General features: G+C 39.1%; 1 pseudogene; it reads right to left on the reverse strand.

The window, feature by feature from the left end:
• Window positions 1-1,852: 1,852 nt before the first annotated feature.
• LOC119537348 lies at window positions 1,853-2,772 on the reverse strand (annotated as a pseudogene).
• Window positions 2,773-6,407: the final 3,635 nt, after the last annotated feature.

Raw genomic sequence — 6,407 nt, forward strand, 5'->3', positions numbered from 1 at the left:
CTAAAAGCCTCAGATTTTGGTGGCCTGATTACCAGTGTCAGAAAGAACCAATTCACTAAGATTCAAGAAGCACCAGCATAATGTCCATGGATTGAAACAGTGAGCTTAATGCTATATGATGATATTAAGAGTACTTAATAGTATACCCACAACATTGTGGAAGCCAGGAAGAACGAGTCAATAATGCACTCGCTGCCCATACAACAACCAACCCAAACAGCTGCTCATCACCTGAAGGCCACTATAGCAGGCGCACGTAGAGGTGGGGAAGAGCCCATTGTGGGATCCCAGTGTACAACCTGCTGTGCTGCAGTCCAGGGAGCCAGGTTGGGATTCCTGATGCTCACCGCTCCCAGGAGAAGCCATAATCTCAGTCTCCACACATCAGCCATTCCTCCCCATTCCAGCTGATGTGTACTTTTTAGTGGGGTCTAAGCTAGTTGCACAAGGTTTCTGAAAATTAAGACTTGTTATTTTGAAATATTTGAAATTAGAAACTAAAATTTGATTCCAAATTGTTTGAACATTAAATTTGTGAACAAGAGAAAAGAGCTTTTACATTACTGAAATTGGATTTAAATTGTTATAAATTTTAGGGCCATTTTCATAAAGATTTTGAAATATATCAGTTTTGCATTCACTATTCTTATATTTTGTGAGTGTAAAAATGTTTCTCCCATGCAAAGAAAGACAAAAGTAGACAGTATGCATTTAGATTCTGTGTGACAAGTCAGAGTTTTGAGAGAATTATGAGAGAGAGAAAAATATTATACTACCTGGAAATACTCTATTTTTCTCCTATAGTAAGAATTTTAATAAGGTTTAAGCAATGTTTTTAACAGGCATTATTATATTTAAGACTATTTTTAAACACCAATGTTTTCAAACCTTTTCAAATTCATGAGACCTATAGAAATTATAGATGTACTTAACTATGTACCCTGACAGATATATCCTGTGAGGGGCAGTGGTTCCCTAATCATGCTGAAAGTTGTAGTGGGCAGTTTTTTGTTTTCTTTTCTTTTGTTTTTGCATATATCACATAAAATAAGCATATTCTGTAAAGTCCTATTTTCTCCTACTGTTAATAATCATGAATAACTCTAAATTTTGGTTTCAACAGAATATAATACCATAATATATATGTAATAGGTTCTCCTAAAATCTACCTACTACCTCATGCCTCACAAGGGAGGCTGGTGCACAAGCTCCTCAACCTCACCATTACAGGAAATGATCACTATTATAAACAAGATTGTGATTAAATCTTACTTTGTGGCTGACGGTGTTTGACCACCTCTGATATCAAAACTCTCTCGGCACATGTGCATATCTTTGATTTGAGAATCCCCTCTCTGCTACAGTCACTTTGGCTGAGGGCATCATTTCCATCATGACCCCACTTTCAAGCACATTCTGAAACAACTCTCCAGAATTTCTCCTGCCTCTTTCACAATCCCATTTTCTTTCCTTTCATTCCTTCACTGGGTTCTGCAACATTAGCTGTGTGACCTTGAGCAAGACACATAATCATTTCCTCAACTAGAGAACAAGATGAGGAGACTTATCATTCAGGGGTATTTGTAAAGGATCTAATGCACAGGGAAAAAGCTAACTTTTTCTTTAAGAAATAAAATGTATAAATAAAATGTACATATTAAAAGAATAAATGGTTACACTGAAAAGTGAAAAGAGATGTTAGACTGAAAATTCTTCAAAGACGACTTAAAAGGAAAGAAAAAGAGATGAAAAAGAAGAATAGGAAGAAGATGATTAGGAGCAGCAAGAAAGGAAGAAAAAGACAGCAATGGAGGCTGGGACTAAGGCAGTACCACTGGTTCCGCTCTATTTGTTATTCTCTGAAGGGTTTCTTCAGAGCAAGTTTGACATCCTTGTTCCTCAGGCTATAGATGAGGGGGTTCAGCATGGGCACCACATTGGTATAAAGCACTGAGAAAAATTTCTCCTGTTCCAAAGACCCAGGAGATGATAGCTTGACATAAGTGAGCAGCCCAGATCCACAGAAATGACCAACAGTTATTAAATGGGAGCCACAGGTGCTGAAGGCTTTGGACCAGCCCTTAGCAGATGGCATGTGAAGGATACTGAAAAGAATCAGAGCATAAGACACACAGATAATAAGACTAGACATTATGACAACTGTGCCCACAATAATGGAAACCAGGAGCTCATTGGCATAGGTGCTGCTGCAGGAAAGTTGGAGTAGGGGGAAGATGTCACCCATGTAGTGGTTGATAGTGTTGGAATCACAAAATATCAGCCTTGTCATGCATCCTGTGTGAGCCATTGCACCAGCAAATCCCATCACATATGAAGCACACAACAGAAGAGAACACACCTGAGGGGTCATGGTGACAGTGTACAGCAGGAGCATACAGATGGCCACATAGCGATCATACACCATGGCAGTCAGCACATAGCACTCAGAGTTGACAAAGAAACAAGAAAAATAGCTGAGCCATGCATCCTGCAAAGGAGATAATGTTCCTCTCTGAATTAAAGCTCATGAGCATTTTGGGGATAGAGACAAATGAATAGCAGAGATCAATGGAGGACAGATTGAAGAGGAACAAGTACATGGGGGTGTGAAGGTGGGAACTGAGGCAAATGAGGTTAATTAAGCTCAAATTTCCCACTACAATGACTACATAATTCACCAAGAACAGAAAAAACGGGCAACTGGAGGTCTGGTTAGTCTGTTAATCCCATAAGGATAAAATCAGTCACAAAGGAGTTATTTTCCACAGCCATTTACTTCCCGGGCAGGAGCTGTAGGAGCAGGACTGAAGATAACATCAGGGATGTACACTCTGGCTTTGTCTGCCAAGGAAGTTCTGGATCTGCTGTTCACAAGATGAAGGTTGTCTGAAGACACACAGCAAGGCATCCAGGACCCCGAACTCCTGAGGAGATTCCTCAGGCCCAAAAGTTCAGATTGTCCTTCCCTCTTCTCTCTTCCCTGCTCAGCTTGTGGGTCACTGTGCAGAGGAAAGTGCTGGGAGACCTCCTAAAGCCTCAGCATTTCCTCTAACTTGGGCTTCTCCCAGGCTCATATCAAGTGCTCCCCAAAAATACCTGAGTTATATAGAAGTGGGATGGAAGACAATTAGTAAGTCAGAGAAGATTCTGCTTCCTGGAGACCTCACTCATGCTGGGCCTTGAACACCCTACATCCCCACTGTCCTGAGGGGGAAAAGTCTCTAATGATGAAGGACGCACTACCCAGCCATCAGCACTGTCCTCAGTCTTCAACATGCTAGATGAAGTATTTTGGGAAATAGGCCATGATTTCTACCTGAGAATCTACCCAGAATGTCCTCTTCATGTGTGATGAGGAAAACAAAACAAGCTGGTTTGATGAGAATGAACTTCATTTGAGATATATACATACATATGGAAAAACTGATCAGAAGTATAGAAAAATATCCTCTCCCACATGATATCCTCAGTTCCATGAGTCTCTTGAGGGGAGAGTTACTGAGCCTGTGTTTACAGTCTGTGTCACAAACCTACCAATAGATACTCTGGGACTCAGTATTCTACTCAGCTTGTATTTTACCTGAGGAATTCCTAATCTCCAGTGCAATGGACTGATGGCCCCCTTGGTCTCTCCCTGAAGTATCCCCTGGATCCTAAGTACAGCTCTAAATGTCTAGGGACAGAGTCAGTTGCCACTTCTAGTATTTTTCTAGAAAACTCTGGGATCGCATTAATAAAATATTAGATCATTGTTTCAATACTATATATGCTTGTGTATTTCAACTCAATAAGCTGCTGTAATGAAAGTGCTAAGAGAGCAGGTCCTCAAGTCAAAGTGAGTTTAATGAACAGTTTTCCACTTCTTAACTGAGATTTTAGAAAAGTTAGGGACCTCCTCTGAACCTTCTATTCTCATGCAAAATGAAAATAAAAGCTAGCAATCTCATAGGATTGACTAGGGGATTAAAGGAATTACTTCACATAAAGTATTAGGATCACACCTGACTCATACAAAGAGCCTGATAAATGTTAGCACCCCCTCTTCCCTTTCTCCTCTTCCACATTTATATATATCACAGATTCTGGACCGTGGCACTACAGATATATTAGATGTGGGAATTCTTTGTTGTGGTGCATTGTTTATATATTATACAATGCACAGCATCCCTGGCCTCTACCTATTAGAAACCAGAACTACCACCTGTCCCCCTTACCCCTCAAACGGAAAATAAAAATTAGCTGGTACTAAAGGGCCAGACATTGTTAAACACCCCCCAAGAGTCAACACTGACCAAGCTTCAGAAGCTCAGGTCTTTATGTGTAGACTGGACCTCTGCCCTGCCTCCTGGATTGTTCTATTTTATAACTTAGGGATGCCCCAAACTCAGAGGCCTCAAACTGAACTGAGCATTTTCTTATGATTCCCAGTGTGGCTTCTTCTTAGCTCATTATTTTCTAAATTATTTTCACCAATATCCAGGCCACTACCCACAAAATATGTTTTCATCTTCTATTCCTCTTTCTCCCTTGCTGTCTTCATCCAGTCTCCAATTCTTGCAGAATCTATCTCCTTTCAATCCTCCTCTGGCCCTTCCTCTCACTTTATAGATTTGATAGTCTCTTTTAACTCAGAGTTGTATTAGTCTACTGTTTTTTCTTGTTGTGGTCATGTGAAAGATTAGAATTTGGCCCATTTTCACTCCTGTCTCCAACTGTATACACACAAACACACATACACACCCCTTCTCTTTCTGCCCCCCTCCCTATTCCTATCCACATGGTTATAGTCATCACAAATTAATTTAGATCAATATTTTTGTATTCATTTATTAAGACTATTTTAAAGGCCATCCACAGATAATCCATCATACGTGTGATACTGTTTCAAAATTAATTATTCCCTTGAATTAGTTTTCATACTTTAATCATCTTACTATTCCAAAGATCATCCATGATTCCTCCCAACTTCTTACCCATTTTTAATAAATCTCCTACAGTACTTTCAGTCACTGCTATTTACTCAATTCCTATCTTTCTTTATAGTCTTTTCAGGAGATTCTGACCAAATCTGGGCTTAATATCTTGTTCTGTAATTGTGATGCAATGTGATAACTTGAGATCTTTCTTCAACATTATCCTAGGAATTCCCTTTAACTCACTCTTGGGCTAGGACTTCTGTTGCCTGGATCACATTTCCGCCTATTTCTTGATTTCTTATTCATTTTTGTACAACACATTCTACCTTGGCTTCTTCAGAAAAAGGTACATGGGATTCAAATCTTACTGACTCTGTATTGTCTGAAATTGCCTTCATAATTACTTCCTAAATATTAAACATCTGTAAGGGAACAGACTGATTCACAAGTCACATATCCTCAAATTTTGAAGGCATTGAACCAGTCTTGAGAATCTCAGTATTTTCCTCAAACTGGATACCTTCCATGCAATCCAGTTACTTTCCCCCCACTCTAGAAGCTTTCAAAATCTTATTTTTGCTTCTATTGTTCAGAATATTCATAATGCTGTCTTTTGAGATGTCTATTTTCATGCCATAAGGGGTATATGAATTAGGTCTTTCTGTAAAGTCAAGTTTTTCAGTTCTGAAAATTGTTCTTAAAGTTACATGAATTATGATTTCCTACTCATTGCACTGTTTCGTATCTAGAACTTTCCTTATTCAGATGTTGGATTCAGGAATTTCTTCTTATTGAATTTTATTTTCTCTTTTCTTTTCCATTCAATAATATCCTCTCTGGGACATAAACTGAATATTGTCTTCCAGGACATATATTGATTTTTATCTTTTTGTAATCATTTTTAATGTTCATGAGACTTTTTGTCTTTTAATGATACATTTTCCTGAAATTCTTTTCTCCTTTCACTGTGTACTTTTTTCAAATTGTCTTTGTAGGTTCAGCTTTTGTATTTGATGTTAGAGGTTCTCTTTCATTGTCTCAGCAGAGTTGCCCATAGGTGAACATATAGAATTGGGGTTCAAACACCTGACAGCACCCCCTTGTGGGTGCTTAGTGCTTGTGAAATGTCAGCCTCACTAAGATACAGAGCCTTTAGGGGCAATGACATTAGGTTATGCTGTGACTGGTTTAGCAACCCACAGAACTGCCTTCCCATCGGCCTGAACGATATAAGTCTGGCTTTCAGCACACCCTGACTTGAAGGAACGAAGAAGGATGCAAGTGACAACAATTATTAGGTAAAATTTCTACTGGATAGCCATGTTTCATGTGGTAAAACCACCTGCAAATACACACATATCACCTAATTAAGAGTTCTTGGGTTTTACTTTCTGTATATCATCAACCTCGAGTCTTTTCCTCACTGCATGGAATGGTAGATGAGAGCTAATGTCTAATTTCAACTTAGACTCTAAAGCATTCCTCCTGTTT

This window comes from Choloepus didactylus, chromosome 6 (genome assembly GCF_015220235.1).
Source record: "Choloepus didactylus isolate mChoDid1 chromosome 6, mChoDid1.pri, whole genome shotgun sequence".
Classification (NCBI taxonomy): Eukaryota; Metazoa; Chordata; class Mammalia; order Pilosa; family Megalonychidae; genus Choloepus; species Choloepus didactylus.